Consider the following 26,970-nt stretch of genomic DNA (forward strand, 5'->3'; position numbering starts at 1 on the left):
GTGGGTGTTTTGTGGTATAATCCTTGAGTGCCACCTAACAATTCTCTCCACTTCGCTCTGCAGAAATCAAGGTCTCTGACCACTCACTCGTGTGTCTGTCCATGAATCTGGGAATACAATATTTCATGCTGAGGAAACGCCCCCAGGTCAAGGGAAAGGAGGTAAACACCTACCTTATTCAAGCTGTGCATGTGCTGCCATTCCACTCCGACCTGAGGAAATAAGAAGCCTCAGCACCTGGACATATTTGCTGGAAGCCCATAGAGCCAACTGACAGTCTGGGGTGGCTTTCTGTTTCTGGGTTTGCTGATGTTCCATCCCCCACAGTTCTCAGAATCAACCTGCAAGTCCTCCAGGCCGCTTTCCCACAAGCAGGTGGGAGACACCTGCTTAATTCGTGTCCACTTAGAAACACAAAGTCCAGAGATGGCCAAGAGTGTTCTGGTAAGCCTGGGAGCAGGGGTGTCCCGTGGTGCTTACACCTGGGTGGGGAGCAGACACTGGTCCAATACCATGGACTACTCATGCCCTCTTGAATTTGGAGCTTCTGGATGATCAGGAGGATAGATGGGAATCAAGAAGGGAGAGGTGAGTGTGAAGGGCTGGAGCTGAGATGAGCGAGTGCAGCAGCTTGTCCACTGCCATGTCTGAGGGAGTCTGTGTGTCAGGTGGCAGCATGCAGTCCAGAAGGGCAGGGACAGGTATGGGTGACAGATGAGAATAGGACAGGAACTAGGTTGCAGGTTCCCTTGTATGGGATGCTGACGTCTATGGAGGAGGACAGCAGTGTGAGGTTCTCCATGTTCCTTGAACAAGGAGCTGAGAGAGTCTCTCTGCAGAGTTGATATGGATGTGGAGCAAGCACACTAAATGTCCAGGTAACCCAATGACCACCCTTGCCGGATGAGGTGCCCTCCTACATCCCAGCCAGCACTGAGCCTCTGGAGGCCAGGAGCTCTCGTGGCTATCTTTCAGCTCTCCTGTGTGTGGTCATGTTCCTCGGTCTGTTTTTGGCCCTGGCAATCCAGACCAAAGCCTCTAGGTTTTGTGCCTAGGCCATTCCCAATGCCGCCTGCATCCTCGGGCAGACCTGGGATCTTGGAGGCTATTGTCCCATTCCTCCCAACTTGTGGGATGAGATTGCATCTGTATGCAGGTAGTGGGGTCCTTTCACTCCGAGAGGAGTGCAGCTCCACAAAGAGCAATGGCAGGCCCAGGAAGTCCTATGTACAAGGATTGGGCTAGTAGCCTGTGGGAAGAGCCCACACGATGAGCAGGAGGTCAGCCTCGGGTAGTAGGGTCATGGATGTTGCCCTTGTATTTAGAGTGGAGGTGCCTCCAGAATGCCCCTGCCCACTGTCCTTGAGTAGTCACTTCAAGGCCCATTTCCTGAAGGCCTGTCTCCCATGCTGCTCCAGGTGACCTGCCACGATAGGGCTCCTGTCGTCATCCGCAGCGCCCTCGACCTACACTTCCTTACTGAGGAGAATCCAGAGGATTATGAGCTGGGCCAAATCATCTCTCGCCGTCAGAGTAAGTGAGACAATAAGATAGCAGAGAGCAAGGGTCAGGATGTGGACTCAGGTCAACTCTTAGCAACAAAGAGTAGTCTCTGACCCCCAAGAACACTCCAACAGGTGTGTTGGGTTCGTGCACAAAGCCAACTGCACTTCTGCTGGTGGAAGGTCTTGAGGTCCAATGGTATACCCCAGTGGATATTGCGGCTCCCCACCAGGTGCCCTCCCCTGGACATGAACAGGCATCCAAAGCTGACATCTTTGAGGAGTGAGGAGGAAAGCCTCTCTCCAGGAGCAGTATGTTTTCATGGTCTGGGATAGGAGTGGTTTCAAAGGAACATGGGAATGCATGGGCTAAAGAGGGAACTGGCATTTTGTGGACTGAAGCAGTACTATTGAAAGCCTTCTGTGTGACCAAAAAACCACTGCCTGGGCAGAGCATTGCCAGGATTCTAGCAAGAAGTAACAGGATGAAATTGGGAAGAAAACACAGCCTGGGAGACAGCCTGAATCATCTGTTTTTGCATAAATTCCATGGTCTTACGCACCTGAGTCCACTAGGCAAGGAGTGATCACAATAGCCAGGTTGTGATCCCTAACTAAAGTCAGATGAGGGCTTCCTGAGCACGTAGCCACAGAGCTCATCTGATAATAATGCCAGCGCTTTTTCGTTGGTTGGTTGGTTGGTTTTTGTGAGCCAAACACCACAGCAGCCATTATCCCAGCCTATGTACCCTGAAGACCACCATCCCTATGAGTTCTAGGATCACTTGTCTCCTATCTTAACCTACTGTTAGGTTAGTAGAGTCTATGGAAGAGGAAGTCTGTCTGGGGCCTTGGTAGCCTAAGAAATTCATAGCAGAGATCTCCACATCCAACCCAGAAGGGATGGAGAACAGGCTCTAGGTTAGAGGAGGGCGACAGGAAACACATGTTCAGAGGAAGGAGAAGCGGCTGTTGTATTCCCCCACTCGGGGTCATGGCACCACTGGGCCATACACCATGTTGGAGGGAAGCAGTCCCTTTGCTGGTCTTTGGAACCATTGTTCTCAGTAGGGCAGTATTTGGAATGTGGCCTCCATTCTCAGAAGCCTGGTTCACATGGAGGCGGGCTCCACCAACGCAGAAGCATGGCTCTAACGTGGTATCCGTGCTGGTCAGCCTGTCCTCACTGTGGCCATACTTGAGGAAAATAACTCAGAGGAGGAATCCTAGGCCTTTTTTCTCTGGGTTTCATAGCTTTCTCTTTGGTTGTGCACTGAGGCTGTCCATAAAGCTCTAGTGTGTGGCAGTGGAGAGCTCCTCAGCCCTTGCCACAAAGGCATAGCCTGGGAGAGAGAGAACGAGGCTGGCAGAGAGGGAGAGAGAGAAAGATGGAGAGGGAGGACCTCTCCTTGGAGAATGAGGATTCAGTGGAGCCAACAGGAACAAGGTACTGTTGCCCAGGGCACAACCCTGTTTAGGTCTTACTCCAACCATGCTCAACCTTTCTTCCAGTCCCTCCCACCCCCCAGTAGTGTATTCATCTTGAATGAGAATTTCATGTTGACATCAGAGCACTCACCATCCAATGCTTCCCTCCAAACCCACCTATGAAGATGGCTCATGTGGGGACTGAATCTTCGGCACAGGAGCCTTTTGTGGGAGATTTCAGATGCAAACCCTAGTGGTGTGCTTTGGCAGATGCAAGAGGACCTGAGATATTCTGGAGTCCAAAGCCTTTGGTAGGAACAGACATTAGGTCTGTTGAAGTGCTCTGCCTAGTTCTTCCTCAGGGAGGACTGTGGAGGCTGTCTTTGTTGGTATTGGTGCTGAATTGGAGAGCTCTCAGGTGTGTGGCTCTGGCCTTTTCTGGCACAGGCTCTCAGATGTTGGCGTGTCCTAGGGAGCACCTCCTGAGTGCCACCTTCTTTTTGTACACCCCTCTCTCCCCAGAGCTGAGGATTCCAGCAGAGGCCAACGTATTTGATGCCAAGAATCCTCACAAAAAATCCAACTTTGTGCTGAGGAAAAGGAGCCTCTCCCAAAAGAATGATGGGTGGATTGAGCCTCAACCTCCCTCTCATCCTGCAAAGAAGGCTCCTGCCCTCCTGAGGATGCTTGCAAAACCATTCTGTTGCTGTGTGCCTGGGCGGGGCTGAGGCAGCCCTGGAATATTTACATTGATTACTATTTTCTTCAAAGTTTGAATCTATAGTTTGCCATTGTCCTTGACCTTGTTTAGTAACACAGTTGTTACTCTATCCTGTATTTGTTGTTTCCATTAATATATTATTATTATTTTAAAATATATATGTTTTTGTTACCTGATCTACTGTGATGATTTGAGTATACTAAATGTAGCAGTGATTCCTAAAGGACACATCCAAACCAACAGGAAGGAATGTTTCATTCTATCAGCAAGAACTTTGGTTTTTAGGAGTTTGGCAGATGGCATTATCTGAGTCAGTTTTCCAATGGGGGCAATGAAGTATCAGCTATGATGGTACAAACACAAACAAAGACACACAAACACACACAAGAGCACACACACTCACTGAGAGATAGATAGACAGATGGAGTTGGTCTCTGCTGAAATACTTTGGAGACATGGTTCTGATTTCTCCCCTTTTGGAGTATTTTCAATTGCACAAGGTGTCTTGCAAATGAACCCATGTCTGAGGAAGACATGCATGTGTACTTCACATGCCACTTTTCACATAGCAGGAAGGTCATGTAATATTTTTCATGCAGCTGTCTTTTGACTGTGAACCATCCCATGAGGTCAGCTGTGGAATTTTCAACTTGTAGCATCACAATGGGGATCCACTCTTTGGATTTGGGGATATTTCCGATTTTCTTGATTCAGATTGGAATGATATATATATTAGTTTTTGATGAAAATTCTGCATTTGATGGTAATGAATGTCGTGCATCTAGGAATCTGTAGAGTGCAGACAATGAATGGATGCCTACTGTTGTCTGGACTGGTCTGAAAAGTCCTGTAGCATCTGAGCATGTGTGAGGGCTGTACAGGTCTTGCCAAAAGTCCAGGTCAGATGATCCTGCACAAAGCTGAACTCCTAGTGGTCTCCACAACAGTGTAAGGGCCAAGGAGAAACTCACTTCCACACAGAAGTTGGGAAGCTACCTTATGAAGGTGATCATAGATACGGGATTATTAATATATCCAGGTTGGCATCTATTATTGTTTTAGCTTTTGACTTTCGCAGCTGTGGGCATCTTGACAACCATCAACTCCCTGTAAGCACAGACAACTCTATAAGAACCTGAGGATAAATTTCCCTGTGCATGTCCCCTTGTGAAACTGCTTAAGCACCGCCTGGTTTACACACAGGTGGAATTTCTAGGTCAAAGTGTGCATGTTTACTTCTTTGACTAAGCACTGCCAGGTGGCTCTTCTGCATAGCTCTACCTGTGGCCAGGATTGTATTATCTAGCTTTCTAACTTTTGCAGGTTGAGTAGATACATAGTGGGAGCACACTGTTTTTGTTGGTATTTTTCTTGGTATCTATTCTGATGCTTTTCACTGGGGGATTTTTTCCTGTGAAAATGGGCTTCCTCTACTTGACCTTATTTTCTTCTTTTTAAAATTTTTTCAATGTGACTTTTTAATTTTAGTTTTATTAAAGACATTGCCCCTTGCTTGCATAGTCTATATCTAAAGCACTAGTCCTTGCTCCAAGGCCCAGCTTGCTCTCAGCTGCCCCAGGAGGGGAACAGTCTTTGGCGGTAGACAAGAGACGCCCCTGCAGGGGGCACAAGTGCTTTGGCCCTCTAGTGTCTTGCCAGCAGTGCTTCCCATGCTCACAGAGGGTTTCAGACACTGAGTCAATGGTCCAGGTGGTCTTTTGTTCAGTCTGATCTCAAATTGAGCTCCTCTGAGAGGTCATATTGAAGTCCTTGTGTGTACCTGACCCATCATTTTAAACAATATTCCAAGTTCACTTTTTGTGTGTACGTGGGTTCTGGGGATTGAACCCAGGGCCTTGAGCCTGTGAGGCAAGTGACCTACCTGAGCTACACCCTCAGAGACCCCTGTAAAAGTATTTCCCCTTTGCCTCGGGGTCTAAGTTGCCAAGGCTGACCTCAAACGTTCCTCTTGCCTCAGCCTCCCTGGTGGCTGGCATGACAGGCATGCACCTGGGACTGTCACACTCGAGCCTGTGATGGGAACTCATGTGCATCTGTCCAGGGCTGAGCATGGTTAGGCAGAGCTGTGCTCCAGGCTCCCTGCAGGGCTGTGGAGGCTTCTGCTGCCCAGCAGCCCTGGTGCCATGGCCAGGGCTCCTCCCAGCCGAGGGCAGGCAGCTGCCCATTGCTGTAGGCTGACCTTATTTTCTTCTTATGGCACTCGTCCGTTCTCTGGAGTATGTTGTATGGTTTGTCCATTAGGAGTCTAACAGGTCCTCTAGAACCTTCAAACAATTAGTAAAATTCCTGAACAGTAAGTGAGCGCGCGCAGAAATTGGGCTAATATTTTGGGAAGAACAATTTTGGATGATATATTCATGGCTTGAATATATCATCCAACATGAAGTTACATTTTATTACTTACAAAATAATAAAATAATGAAGCAATACCATGGGCTGAGCTAAAATAGATCCTTAGGATCTTAGGCATTCTGTAATAAATCTGTGTCACTTGAAGTATAGAGTTGATCGACTCTGAGTAATGAAACAGAAGTAAAGGTATCAAAGCCAATGATCATCTGTTTCCAATTTTCTGTGATTTGGTTCAAGTGGTAAAGTGGTGATATTTATTAATAATGGATCGAATAGGTTCACAATTGTTTTAGAGTACAATGAGATGCCTTCAAACTTTAGGCTACATGGGCACATTTGAGAACGGTTCCAGCCATTCTCTCATCCTTTGGGTCATTCCCCTCCTATGTCCTGTGAGACATTTTCTATGTGAGGCTTTAAGAAGAAGAAGAGAATATTCTGTAAAGAAAACCTTGTGATCTGTGCAGTATGAAGTTGAATGGATTCATTCAGAAATCAGAAATTCTATTGAAAGATATTTATTTGCATGAGCCAAATAAAACCTATTTTTAGGCATCCTGGTGAAGACAAGGTTTTATCTTTATGTCTCATTTTCTATGTTTTGTTGTTGTTGTTGTTGTTAGAATGAAATTCATATGTTGCCAGACCATTCTATCAGATGTGTAACTAGATGCCATTTAAATTACCCACTTTTACATGGTAGACAGTTTTTAATGAACACTGCCTGTCTGCACCTTTTTTAAAAACAGGACTGGGATCAGAAGCCCAAATACCAATGGTTAGCTGGAGCATATTTTTCATTTGGCCTATCTGTCAGTATTCCCTGAGGTCATCTGTGCAATCAGCTTCGTTACTCCTGCTCCCTCACTGGATTTCATAGAAACCATATGCTATGTATGAATCAGGGACACCAATCCCACAACATAGCATTCTTGGAATATCCAAAGTCCCACTTTTCACTTCGCCATGCCTGAGATCAGCAGTAATATTTATCAGCAAATGTGAGATTTTCAAAGATCCAATTCTATGTGCTCCTTTCTCATAGAGCCTTAGGCAGGGATATAGCATACATAAATATTAAGTAAAGTCCATAGTTTTTAAAATGTCATCCATTGAATAGTTGACACATGTCTGAGATACTTTTTATTTTGGAGGAGGTATTATTTAATAGGGAATTCCAACAGCTACCTAATAGTGAAATGAGAAGTCTTGCATCCATTTTATTTTGTTTCTGATGATTTTTATGAGTAAGGGTAAGATACTTCCTTGTTCTGATGCAGATGTTGCCCACTTTTGTGAATGGATGCGGGGTGTCACCTACTACTTGCATATCTGCATATTGGGCTTGACACTGCTATCGTACTTGGTAGTTGGCAAAAAGTCAATACTGAAGTTAAGCTCTTGTGTTCTAGCAGCAGAGCTGAAGATCCTTGATGTGCCACCTTCTGCAATCCATGCTGCTCTCTTCATGTTCCTTATTGACTTCCTGGTGATGAGCATCATGGTCTCCTGGTCTTGAGAATGGCCAAGCATTGCTCTGTGAATGTGGAAAATGGGCATGTGGAAGGCTCCAGGGAGGAGGGATCATTGAACATGTACTCGAATCCATGTGCCTGTTGAATGACCTGTTTTTTTATTTTTGGGTTTTAAGGGAGACACTGCCCTAAAACACTTCTGTGCAGCTGGGGATGCAGGCTTCTGCTTCACCTTGCAGGAAGCATTAACGAATCCTTTCCAGAAGACACGAGAAGAGAGAAGTGAGCCTCTGGTATCATGCAGGTTCCTTGCATTGCCCATGGGCTAGAAGAGAGAAGAGTTGCTTCATGAGATTTGATCCCCTTTTTCCTGAAAAGTTCCACAGAGAGGTGAGTCCCCAGCATGTTTAGAAATCATTTCAGACACCTTTCTGGACAGAATTGAATCAGAGCCCCTGATGATGTGGAAGAGCTAAAGATGGGTTTGCTATGAATTTTCTATTTCATTCATCAGGGCCTGAGTCAAGTCAGTCATTGTGCTGTCAACACATGAGCTGCTGGTCAAATGTGAGGAAGTGGTCTTGCTTTATGAAAACACCACCCTGATTCAGTGAGCCAGAGGCAGCCTGCAGTCCCTGTTTTCCTGTAAAGGCAGATTGCTGTGGATGGCCTCTGGCCTCGTCATGCAGCCCTGCTCAGAGTAGGGGATTGAGGGACCAGGCAGATCCCTAGTTCCTTTTGACCTTTATTGCCATTGGGCCACCCCAGGGTCCTTGGACTCTACCTGGTCTTCTGGCCTGGGTCAGGGGATGTGAGGTTTGGAATCCCCCTCTGTGGCAGGATCCCAGCCCCCCAGCCACTTGAGGTCAGCACATCCTTCCCTAATTGTGTTAGAGTTGGAGACTTCTCCCACCCATCCTCATCCATGCTCATCCCACATTTTGTAGCTTGGCACCTGAGGACCTTTATTCATTGACTTAGTTGTTAGTGATGATGGTTACTAAGACTAAGTGACTCTTTCAAGTCACATCACTTGCATGGTAGGGCTAGAGCATGGATCTTCCTAATTGATTTCATGGGACTCTCTCATGGAAACTGTGACTGCTTCCTAAACACACACTCTACATTTGGAGTGTCAAAATTCTTGCCACTGCCTCCTTGGCAAGTGTATCTTGTCTTCTACGTGGGAATTTCACAAATATTTTCCTTTGGTTTGTGGAGGTCATGCAGAAGGGATTTCATTTGAAATAGCCCAAACAAGAAATACCAGTTGTCTTTTTCGCACATGGATGTGTGTAGTGAACACCCCTTTCTGTGTGCTTGCATGAGTTACTCCTTTGAATTTGTTGAAGAATGGTTGTCTGGGGAGCAAGTTAACGAGAGATGGATATCAATGGTTGTCAAGTATTCTGACGTGAAGAATGTATTGAGGATGTGAAGGCTTTTCTAGCCAGTTCCTATGGCTCAGTCAGGGATCAGTCAGAGGATTCTGTCTGGTAGACTCTTTGGCACAGATGTCAAAGTGGCCTGGTCTTACCCTGTCCAGGACTGAATGCTGAGCTTGAGTGGGAGCTTCTTGTCATTTCAAGCATTTCCATGAGTCTGTCCTCTGTTCTCTTGTATCCAAGTGGTTTCTAATAGGAAAGCAGAACAAAAATTGAAAGTATGGTGATTGATTATTTTTACCAATGTTATTTCAATCCACTTTGTTTAATACGAAATTACCTTTATGCTAGTAAGATTTCATATGTGAGGAAATAATGAAAATATTGGGGTTAGGGGATGAGAATATGCAAATCAAACATTTTTGAGCACCAAGACCCGTTTTTTGTTTTTGTTTTTGTTTTTTTTTTTTAACTTAAATAATATTAAGTGCCAGAGGACCACCGCTGCCATTCAGCCTCAACAACCTCCAGGTCCAGCCTCCAGGTGGCCCATTTCACCAGGGTGTGTGGGACCACACTGTCCTGGGATGAGAGAACAGTACCCACGGATGTTGACATCTCACAGAGTAGATATTGCCAGTGACAGTAGGGAGCTATTGGCACATGAGGAAGGGAAGAGCTCTCAGGATGGGAAGAGGGGGCCGCTTCGAGACTCATTGGGTATGGCACGAGGCTGCTGGGTGTGGTGTTGGCCTGGGCCCACTGAGTGGGGCAGATCCGTGGTCTGTGTTTCTGTACCCTCCTCTGTAGCCTGTGTTGGCAGCAGATCAGGGAATTGCGATCAGAAGTGCTCCCAGTAACACAGGCACCAGCCCCCAGAGTGTGTGCCTATCCGTTTCCCCACCTGGCCTGACTTAGTGCCTGTCTTGCCTCAGGGCTGAGACCCTACAATCTCTGATGAGGGTGTCTGTGGTCCAGATCCAACCTGCATGGCCAACATGCTCAGACCTTCAGCTGGGTCCTGGGCTGCTGCAACCAAACTCTGTTAACTGGGTGGCCGACAACAGAGGAAGTGTCTTCCGTTGAGCTCCAGAGGCTCAACACAGTAGGTGTTGGGCTGTCCCAGTGCCATAACCCCTCCCAGGTTTCAAGGGGACTGTCTCCCCAACTCTCCCAGCCCTTGCCCACTCTCCTATTGCTGCCCAAGATCTGTGGTTCCCATATGGGCATCCCGCCCTCGCTCCAACCTCACATATCCGGTATCCCCCAGTCTCCCTGGTATCTGGGTCCAGACTCTCCTCTTCCTACAAGAATATCAGATATTGGATTTGGTCCCAGTTGATGCTGTGTTCCATCATGTGAGCTCTTAGCTTCATCACTGTGCAAAGACTCTTTTCCCACACAAGTTCGCACGACTTTTGGCTGGCTAAGAATTTTCAGGCGACACTTTTCTAATGAGTACACTTTCCTTCCTTCCGATCTCCCACCAGTGAGCATTCCTCGCACCCTTGTCCTAGTTCCTTTATGGCAGTTTCCCTCCTTATGGCTGAGAGGACCTAGTGACCCCTGAATTCACACGTTCTCCTTAATCACCAACACACTGCAGAATTCTCCAGGGGGCCATATATGCTCCTGGAAGTTGGTGTTGGAAATAGTTCTCCATCCATTAATCACTCCCTCACTCACTAATGTCCTTGTGTCCTTGAGAAAGGCTCTCCCTTTCCTGGTTTTCCTGAATAGAAATCCTCTTGCCTCTTGGGTGAATAGGGTTATGGGTTGTGCAGAGGGTGTTGGTCCACTGAGCATCTTAGAGACTGTCCTTTATGGAGCCTAATGATCCTCACTGGGGAATGAGGCCAGGGTCCTAACTGTGGTTAGTTAGAGAGGGAAAGAAGGACAAGGGAAACTCAGATGTCCCTTCATGGCCCCTGGAGTTAGAGGACTTACCCCTTTGCACCTGGGATCAGGAGACCTCATTTCCTCGAGGACACGCACACTCAGACGTTAATCTTGAGTGTGGGTTCCTTTCTGGGGTCCAGGGCTGTTGTTAGCCACCAGGAATGACAGTGCTCTCCATGCTGAGTGGAGCCATTTTTGCCAGGAAAGAGAGCCCATGGTCACGCCTTGTGCAAAGCATCCCACGCCAGGGGCTCCCATGCCTACATTCCTGTCCTGAAAGGAAGCCACTCAGAGGCAAGGTGGGTCCAACCACCTCCCATGTGTTCACTCATCACTGTGTTCCAGCAGTCACCCCAGTGAACAGTCCTGATGGGATTGGATGTGGCTCAGAATGTCACCCTCATGAGCTCTACCCTGCCACAGCTGTAGTTCTGCAGTGGGAGAAACTCAAAACCTCAAAACACATGCACATGAAAGAAAAGAGCAAGAGCCAGAGCCCAAACAGGCCAGGTGTGGCAAAGACAGCTGGAGTGCCTAGGTTGGGACTCAGAATTATGTCAGTGGGGTGGCATTGCTGCTGGCACCAGCATGATAACCGAGAGCCAGCCCTGCTCATTTTGGGGAGCAGTGTGTTGGGGAAGGCAGCAGAAATTGAGAGGCAGGATTGAGTTTGGCCCTAGGAGGAGGTTGGGTAAGAGGCCAGTGTGGGTTGGAGAGCCTGGGCAGATAGACAGAGGCCAGGGCACACCCCAAAGCCTGGAGACTGCACTTGATGTCCAGGGTTGTGAAACACCACTTCCCCTCTTACTCACAACTGAGAGCAAGGGGCATTGATGAGTTCAGTTTGTGTGCGGCTGCATCCAAGGTGGCTCGGCTAGGAACCTCTGTTTCCTTGACTCAGGAGGCTGGGAGTCCAGGCTCCACTGAGGCTCGGCTGGGAGGATCGGAGTCTGAGTTTATGCCTGTGTTCCCTGTAGGATCCATGTTGGCTGAGCCTCAGTGTTTTTGTAATGAGAGGATGGGTGACCGTCATGTCTTTATCACAGGACACACTTGCTAAATGGATTTGTTTGCTCTGAGGAGGAAAGAGAGAGGGGGGAGTGGTGCTGGAGACAGGGATGCAGACAGGGGTCATGGACTTGGCATAACTCAGTCTTGGAGGTGATATCCCATCACCTGTACCCACTTCAATTCCCATGAATCCAGAGGCTGAGCCCCCTTGAGGTGAGGGGTGAACCGGTTCTGGGCAGCAGGATGCTGTGGTACCTCGGAGTCTCTGTGAGACCCCAACACTAGACACACTTGGCCCTTTTGAAATCTTAGGAGAAGCCTTGGGAAGTTGTATGGCAGAGGGGAGCAGCCTCTGCATCTCAGTCCCCTCCAACTTGCCATGGTGTAGAGAGGGAACTGCAGCCACGATGGGACGGACATTGGCCATGTCCCTGTGTGGGACACAGGCCTGATTGAGTTAGGGTGCATTTTTGTCTCTCCCTTTCTTGTGATTATCCCATCTCTACATTTGTGCTTTAGCCACCTGTGAGTCCCATCTCTGGTTTCAGAGAGAACAGAGGGTGTTATGGGCCAATAGACACAATAAACCCTAGAGATTAGATGCTACCCTACTTTCCAGAAAAGACTGGGCACACCATGAGTTGCACAATGATGGGACCAGGGTCCAAAAGCTGCTGAGAGGGAAGGACTGGTTGTGAATGCATTTTTGAAGGCTCCAAGTTGGAACTCTAGTGGCACCAAGCAGGGCAGATGCTGGTGGGGATGTTTGGGGAGATGTTGGTGAACACCTGCGCACCTGAGATGGGTAGGCATGGAGGAGAAATCGGCAGCCCATAGGGCTGTTGAAAGTGGTCTTATGTGAAAAGAGGCTCAGGTATGGGCACAGGAAATGACGTCATTGCCTTGACAATGGATCAAACAGAACATGGAACCCTGGTATCCAGGCACCCACTTCACTGACCAAGCCATCCGAGCTCACTTGGTTGGAGCCACTGGAGGGAGAAGGATGTTCTCCTGTGGTTGCAGACAATGCCGAGCCTCAGGCTCCCAGGAATCTCAGGGGGGCCAACTAGCCCTTTTGTGGATACACTGGGTGAGGCTTCATCTTAGACGCCAGAGCCTCTGGCGATTGTCGCAGAGGAGCTCAAGAGTAACAGTGAGTAGCACAGGGCAGGTGAGCCCAGCAGGCCCTCTAGTCTGATCCCTGATGAATGGCCCAGGACTCCTCTTCTGACTCTGTGTGTGTGTGTGTGTGTGTGTGTGTGTGTGTGTGTGTGTGTGTTTGTACTGATGGGAACTGTCCCATTGTGCTTTGACTCTAGTGTATTGGCACAAGTCATTTTTCTGTTTGTCACCATTTCCATTTTGAACCCACCATTCTTGGTCCCAACCCAGGGTGAAAATGATCAGAACACGGAGGAGCCCTTCAGGGTTCAGAGCCTTGAACCTTACAGGCAGGACCAGCTTAGGAATGAGCTCCTGCCTGTCATTTGTGGGAGGAACCTACATTTCAGCAGCAACATGGGGTTAATCTCCTGGGATTTCATCCCCACCCAGCAGGTGCTGGATCTCTTGTTCCCAAAACAGCCACCTTCTTCAGTCTTTACTCCTGGTGCCACTCCACATCCTCCAAGGGGACAAGAACCTCAGGTTCTGGATGGATGTTGTAGAATGCCCACAGAGCCAACTGCCAGGCTGGGTGGGGTGCAGTTGCTGGGCTTTGCTGATGTTGTCATCCCCCACAGTTCTTGGAACCTTCTGTGGCAGTGGCATCCAGGACCCCAGCAGCTGTGAGTAGCAGCTCCTCACTGCTTCACTCCAGCGAGCAGGTGGAAGACAGCCGCGTTGTTCACGTCCTCCTAGAGGAACAGAGCCTGAGGAAGACAAATCGCATCCCGGTAAGCCCGACAGCAGGGCTGCCTCCTGGGTGTCCACACAGTGGAAGGCAGGAGACACAGCCAACCCCAGGGCTATGGTGGGAAATAAAGAAGAGAGAGGTCCGTCTTAAGGGCTTGACCTGAGGAGGGAGAGCATCAGCATGCCCAGCTTCAGTGGTGAGTGGGCCTGTGTATTGTGGGTTTTGCAGGCCAGAAGTGCAGACGGAAGTGCTGTGGACAGATGAAGGCAGAGATATGTCCAGGGTGCAGGCTGCAGTGCCTAGAACTTGGTATTCTCAATGAGTGAAGTTGGAGCAGAGGAGGCGGCAGTGACTTGTCACATGTGTAGGAGGGGATGTGTTCCTGGTGGCAGGGAAGAGAACCTCCTTAGCATGACTAGGTGTAGGAATTTGGGGTCGGGATCACCTGGGGGGTCATGCCAAAGCTTCGGAATGTTAGGCTTTGCATGTAGGTAAATACGGAGCTAAAGGGGTTCTTGGCAGAATTTCTATGGATGTGCAGTAGACACGCTAATGCTGCAGGTGTCCAGCTGCAGAGGAGACATGTTCAGTGACTGCCAGTGCTGAGTCAAGTACATCATTACAACCAGACCCGCACCGAGCTTCCAGAGGCCAGGGCCTCTCAAATCTATCATGAAGCACTCAAGTGCACACTCTTGTATCTGAGTCTGTTTTGTGTCGTGGCAGTCAGGACCCAAATTTTCAGTGCATCTGCCTCTTCCACCCACAAAGGCAGCCTGCATCCCAGATCACACTTGGTGCGCAGATCCCTGGCCCATTGCTCTCATCTCAGTGAGATGAGAGTGTGTCTGTGCATAGGCAGTTTGGTCCTTTGACATGAGTGGAATGTGGCTCCCCAGGGGGAGGGGAGATGGCAGGTACAGGCAGATATTTGTACCAGGATTGTTCTAGTAGCACATTGCAAGAACCCAGGTGGTATATGGAGGACACACTCAGGTAGCAGGATAACAAGATTGTGCCCTTGTATATGTAGCTGAGATTTCTCCTGAATGACCACAGTCTTCTGGGTAGCTCTTCTAAAAGCCATTCTCTGATGACATTTGTCCCACCCTGATCCAGGTGACCTTTCAGGAGACGGTGACAAGCCTCATCCGCAGGGCCTTGGACCAAAATTTGTTGCAGCATGAGGATGTGGACAACTTTGAGCTGCTGTATATGATGTCTGAGGATGAGAGTAAGTAGGACAATCAGACAGTGGGGAGACATGATCCACAGTGGGCTCAGGATAACTGACAGCCAAGAGAAAGTGGGCCTTGGCCCCAAAATACCAAAGTGTGATGGGCCTGGCGGAGACTCTCAGGGGTTGTGGGTGTTTTGTGGTATAATCCTTGAGTGCCACCTAACAATTCTCTCCACTTCGCTCTGCAGAAATCAAGGTCTCTGACCACTCACTCGTGTGTCTGTCCATGAATCTGGGAATACAATATTTCATGCTGAGGAAACGCCCCCAGGTCAAGGGAAAGGAGGTAAACACCTACCTTATTCAAGCTGTGCATGTGCTGCCATTCCACTCCGACCTGAGGAAATAAGAAGCCTCAGCACCTGGACATATTTGCTGGAAGCCCATAGAGCCAACTGACAGTCTGGGGTGGCTTTCTGTTTCTGGGTTTGCTGATGTTCCATCCCCCACAGTTCTCAGAATCAACCTGCAAGTCCTCCAGGCCGCTTTCCCACAAGCAGGTGGGAGACACCTGCTTAACTCGTGTCCACTTAGAAACACAAAGTCCAGAGATGGCCAAGAGTGTTCTGGTAAGCCTGGGAGCAGGGGTGTCCCGTGGTGCTTACACCTGGGTGGGGAGCAGACACTGGTCCAATACCATGGACTACTCATGCCCTCTTGAATTTGGAGCTTCTGGATGATCAGGAGGATAGATGGGAATCAAGAAGGGAGAGGTCAGTGTGAAGGGCTGGAGCTGAGATGAGCGAGTGCAGCAGCTTGTCCACTGCCATGTCTGAGGGAGTCTGTGTGTCAGGTGGCAGCATGCAGTCCAGAAGGGCAGGGACAGGTATGGGTGACAGATGAGAATAGGACAGGAACTAGGTTGCAGGTTCCCTTGTATGGGATGCTGACGTCTATGGAGGAGGACAGCAGTGTGAGGTTCTCCATGTTCCTTGAACAAGGAGCTGAGAGAGTCTCTCTGCAGAGTTGATATGGATGTGGAGCAAGCACACTAAATGTCCAGGTAACCCAATGACCACCCTTGCCGGATGAGGTGCCCTCCTACATCCCAGCCAGCACTGAGCCTCTGGAGGCCAGGAGCTCTCGTGGCTATCTTTCAGCTCTCCTGTGTGTGGTCATGTTCCTGGGTCTGTTTTTGGCCCTGGCAATCCAGACCAAAGCCTCTAGGTTTTGTGCCTAGGCCATTCCCAATGCCGCCTGCATCCTCGGGCAGACCTGGGATCTTGGAGGCTATTGTCCCATTCCTCCCAACTTGTGGGATGAGATTGCATCTGTATGCAGGTAGTGGGGTCCTTTCACTCCGAGAGGAGTGCAGCTCCACAAAGAGCAATGGCAGGCCCAGGAAGTCCTATGTACAAGGATTGGGCTAGTAGCCTGTGGGAAGAGCCCACACGATGAGCAGGAGGTCAGCCTCGGGTAGTAGGGTCATGGATGTTGCCCTTGTATTTAGAGTGGAGGTGCCTCCAGAATGCCCCTGCCCACTGTCCTTGAGTAGTCACTTCAAGGCCCATTTCCTGAAGGCCTGTCTCCCATGCTGCTCCAGGTGACCTGCCACGATAGGGCTCCTGTCGTCATCCGCAGCGCCCTCGACCTACACTTCCTTACTGAGGAGAATCCAGAGGATTTTGAGCTGGGCCAAATCATCTCTCGCCGTCAGAGTAAGTGAGACAATCAGATAGCAGAGAGCAAGGGTCAGGATGTGGACTCAGGTCAACTCTTAGCAACAAAGAGTAGTCTCTGACCCCCAAGAACACTCCAACAGGTGTGTTGGGTTCGTGCACAAAGCCAACTGCACTTCTGCTGGTGGAAGGTCTTGAGGTCCAATGGTATACCCCGGTGGATATTGCGGCTCCCCACCAGGTGCCCTCCCCTGGACATGAACAGGCATCCAAAGCTGACATCTTTGAGGAGTGAGGAGGAAAGCCTCTCTCCAGGAGCAGTATGTTTTCATGGTCTGGGATAGGAGTGGTTTCAAAGGAACATGGGAATGCATGGGCTAAAGAGGGAACTGGCATTTTGTGGACTGAAGCAGTACTATTGAAAGCCTTCTGTGTGACCAAAAAACCACTGCCTGGGCAGAGCATTGCCAGGATTATAGCAAGCAGTAACAGGATGAAATTGGGAAGAAAACACAGCCTGGGAGACAGCCTGAATCATCTGTTTTTGCATAAATTCCATGGTCTTACGCACCTGAGTCCACTAGGCAAGGAGTGATCACAATAGCCAGGTTGTGATCCCTAACTAAAGTCAGATGAGGGCTTCCTGAGCACGTAGCCACAGAGCTCATCTGATAATAATGCCAGCGCTTTTTCTTTGGTTGGTTGGTTGGTTTTTGTGAGCCAAACACCACAGCAGCCATTATCCCAGCCTATGTACCCTGAAGACCACCATCCCTATGAGTTCTAGGATCACTTGTCTCCTATCTTAACCTACTGTTAGGTTAGTAGAGTCTATGGAAGAGGAAGTCTGTCTGGGGCCTTGGTAGCCTAAGAAATTCATAGCAGAGATCTCCACATCCAACCCAGAAGGGATGGAGAACAGGCTCTAGGTTAGAGGAGGGCGACAGGAAACACATGTTCAGAGGAAGGAGAAGCGGCTGTTGTATTCCCCCACTCGGGGTCATGGCACCACTGGGCCATACACCATGTTAAATGGAAGCAGTCCCTTTGCTGGTCTTTGGAACCATTGTTCTCAGTAGGGCAGTATTTGGAATGTGGCCTCCATTCTCAGAAACCTGGTTCACATGGAGGCGGGCTCCACCAACGCAGAAGCATGGCTCTAACGTGGTATCCGTGCTGGTCAGCCTGTCCTCACTGTGGCCATACTTGAGGAAAATAACTCAGAGGAGGAATCCTAGGCCTTTTTTCTCTGGGTTTCATAGCTTTCTCTTTGGTTGTGCACTGAGGCTGTCCATAAAGCTCTAGTGTGTGGCAGTGGAGAGCTCCTCAGCCCTTGCCACAAAGGCATATACTGGGAGAGAGAGAACGAGGCTGGCAGAGAGGGAGAGAGAGAAAGATGGAGAGGGAGGACCTCTCCTTGGAGAATGAGGATTCAGTGGAGCCAACAGGAACAAGGTACTGTTGCCCAGGGCACAACCCTGTTTAGGTCTTACTCCAACCATGCTCAACCTTTCTTCCAGTCCCTCCCACCCCCCAGTAGTGTATTCATCTTGAATGAGAATTTCATGTTGACATCAGAGCACTCACCATCCAATGCTTCCCTCCAAACCCACCTATGAAGATGGCTCATGTGGGGACTGAATCTTCGGCACAGGAGCCTTTTGTGGGAGATTTCAGATGCAAACCCTAGTGGTGTGCTTTGGCAGATGCAAGAGGACCTGAGATATTCTGGAGTCCAAATCCTTCGGTAGGAACAGACATTAGGTCTGTTGAAGTGCTCTGCCTAGTTCTTCCTCAGGGAGGACTGTGGAGGCTGTCTTTGTTGGTATTGGTGCTGAATTGGAGAGCTCTCAGGTGTGTGGCTCTGGCGTTTTCTGGCACAGGCTCTCAGATGTTGGCGTGTCCTAGGGAGCACCTCCTGAGTGCCACCTTCTTTTTGTACACCCCTCTCTCCCCAGAGCTGAGGATTCCAGCAGAGGCCAACGTATTTGATGCCAAGAATCCTCACAAAAAATCCAACTTTGTGCTGAGGAAAAGGAGCCTCTCCCAAAAGAATGATGGGTGGATTGAGCCTCAACCTCCCTCTCATCCTGCAAAGAAGGCTCCTGCCCTCCTGAGGATGCTTGCAAAACCATTCTGTTGCTGTGTGCCTGGGCGGGGCTGAGGCAGCCCTGGAATATTTACATTGATTACTATTTTCTTCAAAGTTTGAATCTATAGTTTGCCATTGTCCTTGACCTTGTTTAGTAACACAGTTGTTACTCTATCCTGTATTTGTTGTTTCCATTAATATATTATTATTATTTTAAAATATATATGTTTTTGTTACCTGATCTACTGTGATGATTTGAGTATACTAAATGTAGCAGTGATTCCTAAAGGACACATCCAACCAACAGGAAGGAATGCTTCATTCTATCAGCAAGAACTTTGGTTTTTAGGAGTTTGGCAGATGGCATTATCTGAGTCAGTTTTCCAATGGGGGCAATGAAGTATCAGCTATGATGGTACAAACACAAACAAAGACACACAAACACACACAAGAGCACACACACTCACTGAGAGATAGATAGACAGATGGAGTTGGTCTCTGCTGAAATACTTTGGAGACATGGTTCTGATTTCTCCCCTTTTGGAGTATTTTCAATTGCACAAGGTGTCTTGCAAATGAACCCATGTCTGAGGAAGACATGCATGTGTACTTCACATGCCACTTTTCACATAGCAGGAAGGTCATGTAATATTTTTCATGCAGCTGTCTTTTGACTGTGAACCATCCCATGAGGTCAGCTGTGGAATTTTCAACTTGTAGCATCACAATGGGGATCCACTCTTTGGATTTGGGGATATTTCCGATTTTCTTGATTCAGATTGGAATGATATATATATTAGTTTTTGATGAAAATTCTGCATTTGATGGTAATGAATGTCGTGCATCTAGGAATCTGTAGAGTGCAGACAATGAATGGATGCCTACTGTTGTCTGGACTGGTCTGAAAAGTCCTGTAGCATCTGAGCATGTGTGAGGGCTGTACAGGTCTTGCCAAAAGTCCAGGTCAGATGATCCTGCACAAAGCTGAACTACTAGTGGTCTCCACAACAGTGTAAGGGCCAAGGAGAAACTCACTTCCACACAGAAGTTGGGAAGCTACCTTATGAAGGTGATCATAGATACGGGATTATTAATATATCCAGGTTGGCATCTATTATTTTTTTAGCTTTTGACTTTCGCAGCTGTGGGCATCTTGACAACCATCAACTCCCTGTAAGCACAGACAACTCTATAAGAACCTGAGGATAAATTTCCCTGTGCATGTCCCCTTGTGAAACTGCTTAAGCACCGCCTGGTTTACACACAGGTGGAATTTCTAGGTCAAAGTGTGCATGTTTACTTCTTTGACTAAGCACTGCCAGGTGGCTCTTCTGCATAGCTCTACCTGTGGCCAGGATTGTATTATCTAGCTTTCTAACTTTTGCAGGTTGAGTAGATACATAGTGGGAGCACACTGTTTTTGTTGGTATTTTTCTTGGTATCTATTCTGATGCTTTTCACTGGGGGATTTTTTCCTGTGAAAATGGGCTTCCTCTACTTGACCTTATTTTCTTCTTTTTAAAATTTTTTCAATGTGACTTTTTAATTTTAGTTTTATTAAAGACATTGCCCCTTGCTTGCATAGTCTATATCTAAAGCACTAGTCCTTGCTCCAAGGCCCAGCTTGCTCTCAGCTGCCCCAGGAGGGGAACAGTCTTTGGCGGTAGACAAGAGACGCCCCTGCAGGGGGCACAAGTGCTTTGGCCCTCTAGTGTCTTGCCAGCAGTGCTTCCCATGCTCACAGAGGGTTTCAGACACTGAGTCAATGGTCCAGGTGGTCTTTTGTTCAGTCTGATCTCAAATTGAGCTCCTCTGAGAGGTCATATTGAAGTCCTTGTGTGTACCTGACCCATCATTTTAAACAATATTCCAAGTTCACTTTTTGTGTGTACGTGGGTTCTGGGGATTGAACCCAGGGCCTTGAGCCTGTGAGGCAAGTGACCTACCTGAGCTACACCCTCAGAGACCCCTGTAAAAGTATTTCCCCTTTGCCTCGGGGTCTAAGTTGCCAAGGCTGACCTCAAACGTTCCTCTTGCCTCAGCCTCCCTGGTGGCTGGCATGACAGGCATGCACCTGGGACTGTCACACTCGAGCCTGTGATGGGAACTCATGTGCATCTGTCCAGGGCTGAGCATGGTTAGGCAGAGCTGTGCTCCAGGCTCCCTGCAGGGCTGTGGAGGCTTCTGCTGCCCAGCAGCCCTGGTGCCATGGCCAGGGCTCCTCCCAGCCGAGGGCAGGCAGCTGCCCATTGCTGTAGGCTGACCTTATTTTCTTCTTATGGCACTCGTCCGTTCTCTGGAGTATGTTGTATGGTTTGTCCATTAGGAGTCTAACAGGTCCTCTAGAACCTTCAAACAATTAGTAAAATTCCTGAACAGTAAGTGAGCGCGCGCAGAAATTGGGCTAATATTTTGGGAAGAACAATTTTGGATGATATATTCATGGCTTGAATATATCATCCAACATGAAGTTACATTTTATTACTTACAAAATAATAAAATAATGAAGCAATACCATGGGCTGAGCTAAAATAGATCCTTAGGATCTTAGGCATTCTGTAATAAATCTGTGTCACTTGAAGTATAGAGTTGATCGACTCTGAGTAATGAAACAGAAGTAAAGGTATCAAAGCCAATGATCATCTGTTTCCAATTTTCTGTGATTTGGTTCAAGTGGTAAAGTGGTGATATTTATTAATAATGGATCGAATAGGTTCACAATTGTTTTAGAGTACAATGAGATGCCTTCAAACTTTAGGCTACATGGGCACATTTGAGAACGGTTCCAGCCATTCTCTCATCCTTTGGGTCATTCCCCTCCTATGTCCTGTGAGACATTTTCTATGTGAGGCTTTAAGAAGAAGAAGAAGAGAATATTCTGTAAAGAAAACCTTGTGATCTGTGCAGTATGAAGTTGAATGGATTCATTCAGAAATCAGAAATTCTATAGAAAGATATTTATTTGCATGAGCCAAATAAAACCTATTTTTAGGCATCCTGGTGAAGACAAGGTTTTATCTTTATGTCTCATTTTCTATGTTTTGTTGTTGTTGTTGTTGTTAGAATGAAATTCATATGTTGCCAGACCATTCTATCAGATGTGTAACTAGATGCCATTTAAATTACCCACTTTTACATGGTAGACAGTTTTTAATGAACACTGCCTGTCTGCACCTTTTTTAAAAACAGGACTGGGATCAGAAGCCCAAATACCAATGGTTAGCTGGAGCATATTTTTCATTTGGCCTATCTGTCAGTATTCCCTGAGGTCATCTGTGCAATCAGCTTCGTTACTCCTGCTCCCTCACTGGATTTCATAGAAACCATATGCTATGTATGAATCAGGGACACCAATCCCACAACATAGCATTCTTGGAATATCCAAAGTCCCACTTTTCACTTCGCCATGCCTGAGATCAGCAGTAATATTTATCAGCAAATGTGAGATTTTCAAAGATCCAATTCTATGTGCTCCTTTCTCATAGAGCCTTAGGCAGGGATATAGCATACATAAATATTAAGTAAAGTCCATAGTTTTTAAAATGTCATCCATTGAATAGTTGACACATGTCTGAGATACTTTTTATTTTGGAGGAGGTATTATTTAATAGGGAATTCCAACAGCTACCTAATAGTGAAATGAGAAGTCTTGCATCCATTTTATTTTGTTTCTGATGATTTTTATGAGTAAGGGTAAGATACTTCCTTGTTCTGATGCAGATGTTGCCCACTTTTGTGAATGGATGCGGGGTGTCACCTACTACTTGCATATCTGCATATTGGGCTTGACACGGCTATCGTACTTGGTAGTTGGCAAAAAGTCAATACTGAAGTTAAGCTCTTGTGTTCTAGCAGCAGAGCTGAAGATCCTTGATGTGCCACCTTCTGCAATCCATGCTGCTCTCTTCATGTTCCTTATTGACTTCCTGGTGATGAGCATCATGGTCTCCTGGTCTTGAGAATGGCCAAGCATTGCTCTGTGAATGTGGAAGATGGGCATGTGGAAGGCTCCAGGGAGGAGGGATCATTGAACATGTACTCGAATCCATGTGCCTGTTGAATGACCTGTTTTTTTATTTTTGGGTTTTAAGGGAGACACTGCCCTAAAACACTTCTGTGCAGCTGGGGATGCAGGCTTCTGCTTCACCTTGCAGGAAGCATTAACGAATCCTTTCCAGAAGACACGAGAAGAGAGAAGTGAGCCTCTGGTATCATGCAGGTTCCTTGCATTGCCCATGGGCTAGAAGAGAGAAGAGTTGCTTCATGAGATTTGATCCCCTTTTTCCTGAAAAGTTCCACAGAGAGGTGAGTCCCCAGCATGTTTAGAAATCATTTCAGACACCTTTCTGGACAGAATTGAATCAGAGCCCCTGATGATGTGGAAGAGCTAAAGATGGGTTTGCTATGAATTTTCTATTTCATTCATCAGGGCCTGAGTCAAGTCAGTCATTGTGCTGTCAACACATGAGCTGCTGGTCAAATGTGAGGAAGTGGTCTTGCTTTATGAAAACACCACCCTGATTCAGTGAGCCAGAGGCAGCCTGCAGTCCCTGTTTTCCTGTAAAGGCAGATTGCTGTGGATGGCCTCTGGCCTCGTCATGCAGCCCTGCTCAGAGTAGGGGATTGAGGGACCAGGCAGATCCCTAGTTCCTTTTGACCTTTATTGCCATTGGGCCACCCCAGGGTCCTTGGACTCTACCTGGTCTTCTGGCCTGGGTCAGGGGATGTGAGGTTTGGAATCCCCCTCTGTGGCAGGATCCCAGCCCCCCAGCCACTTGAGGTCAGCACATCCTTCCCTAATTGTGTTAGAGTTGGAGACTTCTCCCACCCATCCTCATCCATGCTCATCCCACATTTTGTAGCTTGGCACCTGAGGACCTTTATTCATTGACTTAGTTGTTAGTGATGATGGTTACTAAGACTAAGTGACTCTTTCAAGTCACATCACTTGCATGGTAGGGCTAGAGCATGGATCTTCCTAATTGATTTCATGGGACTCTCTCATGGAAACTGTGACTGCTTCCTAAACACACACTCTACATTTGGAGTGTCAAAATTCTTGCCACTGCCTCCTTGGCAAGTGTATCTTGTCTTCTACGTGGGAATTTCACAAATATTTTCCTTTGGTTTGTGGAGGTCATGCAGAAGGGATTTCATTTGAAATAGCCCAAACAAGAAATACCAGTTGTCTTTTTCGCACATGGATGTGTGTAGTGAACACCCCTTTCTGTGTGCTTGCATGAGTTACTCCTTTGAATTTGTTGAAGAATGGTTGGCTGGGGAGCAAGTTAACGAGAGATGGATATCAATGGTTGTCAAGTATTCTGACGTGAAGAATGTATTGAGGATGTGAAGGCTTTTCTAGCCAGTTCCTATGGCTCAGTCAGGGATCAGTCAGAGGATTCTGTCTGGTAGACTCTTTGGCACAGATGTCAAAGTGGCCTGGTCTTACCCTGTCCAGGACTGAATGCTGAGCTTGAGTGGGAGCTTCTTGTCATTTCAAGCATTTCCATGAGTCTGTCCTCTGTTCTCTTGTATCCAAGTGGTTTCTAATAGGAAAGCAGAACAAAAATTGAAAGTATGGTGATTGATTATTTTTACCAATATTATTTCAATCCACTTTGTTTAATACGAAATTACCTTTATGCTAGTAAGATTTCATATGTGAGGAAATAATGAAAATATTGGGGTTAGGGGATGAGAATATGCAAATCAAACATTTTTGAGCACCAAGACCCGTTTTTTGTTTTTGTTTTTGTTTTTTTTTAACTTAAATAATATTAAGTGCCAGAGGACCACCGCTGCCATTCAGCCTCAACAACCTCCAGGTCCAGCCTCCAGGTGGCCCATTTCACCAGGGTGTGTGGGACCACACTGTCCTGGGATGAGAGAACAGTACCCACGGATGTTGACATCTCACAGAGTAGATATTGCCAGTGACAGTAGGGAGCTATTGGCACATGAGGAAGGGAAGAGCTCTCAGGATGGGAAGAGGGGGCCGCTTCGAGACTCATTGGGTATGGCACGAGGCTGCTGGGTGTGGTGTTGGCCTGGGCCCACTGAGTGGGGCAGATCCGTGGTCTGTGTTTCTGTACCCTCCTCTGTAGCCTGTGTTGGCAGCAGATCAGGGAATTGCGATCAGAAGTGCTCCCAGTAACACAGGCACCAGCCCCCAGAGTGTGTGCCTATCCATTTCCCCACCTGGCCTGACTTAGTGCCTGTCTTGCCTCAGGGCTGAGACCCTACAATCTCTGATGAGGGTGTCTGTGGTCCAGATCCAACCTGCATGGCCAACATGCTCAGACCTTCAGCTGGGTCCTAGGCTGCTGCAACCAAACTCTGTTAACTGGGTGGCCGACAACAGAGGAAGTGTCTTCCGTTGAGCTCCAGAGGCTCAACACAGTAGGTGTTGGGCTGTCCCAGTGCCATAACCCCTCCCAGGTTTCAAGGGGACTGTCTCCCCAACTCTCCCAGCCCTTGCCCACTCTCCTATTGCTGCCCAAGATCTGTGGTTCCCATATGGGCATCCCGCCCTCGCTCCAACCTCACATATCCGGTATCCCCCAGTCTCCCTGGTATCTGGGTCCAGACTCTCCTCTTCCTACAAGAATATCAGATATTGGATTTGGTCCCAGTTGATGCTGTGTTCCATCATGTGAGCTCTTAGCTTCATCACTGTGCAAAGACTCTTTTCCCACACAAGTTCGCACGACTTTTGGCTGGCTAAGAATTTTCAGGCGACACTTTTCTAATGAGTACACTTTCCTTCCTTCCGATCTCCCACCAGTGAGCATTCCTCGCACCCTTGTCCTAGTTCCTTTATGGCAGTTTCCCTCCTTATGGCTGAGAGGACCTAGTGACCCCTGAATTCACACGTTCTCCTTAATCACCAACACACTGCAGAATTCTCCAGGGGGCCATATATGCTCCTGGAAGTTGGTGTTGGAAATAGTTCTCCATCCATTAATCACTCCCTCACTCACTAATGTCCTTGTGTCCTTGAGAAAGGCTCTCCCTTTCCTGGTTTTCCTGAATAGAAATCCTCTTGCCTCTTGGGTGAATAGGGTTATGGGTTGTGCAGAGGGTGTTGGTCCACTGAGCATCTTAGAGACTGTCCTTTATGGAGCCTAATGATCCTCACTGGGGAATGAGGCCAGGGTCCTAACTGTGGTTAGTTAGAGAGGGAAAGAAGGACAAGGGAAACTCAGATGTCCCTTCATGGCCCCTGGAGTTAGAGGACTTACCCCTTTGCACCTGGGATCAGGAGACCTCATTTCCTCGAGGACACGCACACTCAGACGTTAATCTTGAGTGTGGGTTCCTTTCTGGGGTCCAGGGCTGTTGTTAGCCACCAGGAATGACAGTGCTCTCCATGCTGAGTGGAGCCATTTTTGCCAGGAAAGAGAGCCCATGGTCACGCCTTGTGCAAAGCATCCCACGCCAGGGGCTCCCATGCCTACATTCCTGTCCTGAAAGGAAGCCACTCAGAGGCAAGGTGGGTCCAACCACCTCCCATGTGTTCACTCATCACTGTGTTCCAGCAGTCACCCCAGTGAACAGTCCTGATGGGATTGGATGTGGCTCAGAATGTCACCCTCATGAGCTCTACCCTGCCACAGCTGCAGTTCTGCAGTGGGAGAAACTCAAAACCTCAAAACACATGCACATGAAAGAAAAGAGCAAGAGCCAGAGCCCAAACAGGCCAGGTGTGGCAAAGACAGCTGGAGTGCCTAGGTTGGGACTCAGAATTATGTCAGTGGGGTGGCATTGCTGCTGGCACCAGCATGATAACCGAGAGCCAGCCCTGCTCATTTTGGGGAGCAGTGTGTTGGGGAAGGCAGCAGAAATTGAGAGGCAGGATTGAGTTTGGCCCTAGGAGGAGGTTGGGTAAGAGGCCAGTGTGGGTTGGAGAGCCTGGGCAGATAGACAGAGGCCAGGGCACACCCCAAAGCCTGGAGACTGCACTTGATGTCCAGGGTTGTGAAACACCACTTCCCCTCTTACTCACAACTGAGAGCAAGGGGCATTGATGAGTTCAGTTTGTGTGCGGCTGCATCCAAGGTGGCTCGGCTAGGAACCTCTGTTTCCTTGACTCAGGAGGCTGGGAGTCCAGGCTCCACTGAGGCTCGGCTGGGAGGATCGGAGTCTGAGTTTATGCCTGTGTTCCCTGTAGGATCCATGTTGGCTGAGCCTCAGTGTTTTTGTAATGAGAGGATGGGTGACCGTCATGTCTTTATCACAGGACACACTTGCTAAATGGATTTGTTTGCTCTGAGGAGGAAAGAGAGAGGGGGGAGTGGTGCTGGAGACAGGGATGCAGACAGGGGTCATGGACTTGGCATAACTCAGTCTTGGAGGTGATATCCC

Source organism: Urocitellus parryii, chromosome Y (assembly GCF_045843805.1).
Source record: "Urocitellus parryii isolate mUroPar1 chromosome Y, mUroPar1.hap1, whole genome shotgun sequence".
In the NCBI taxonomy this organism is placed as follows: Eukaryota; Metazoa; Chordata; class Mammalia; order Rodentia; family Sciuridae; genus Urocitellus; species Urocitellus parryii.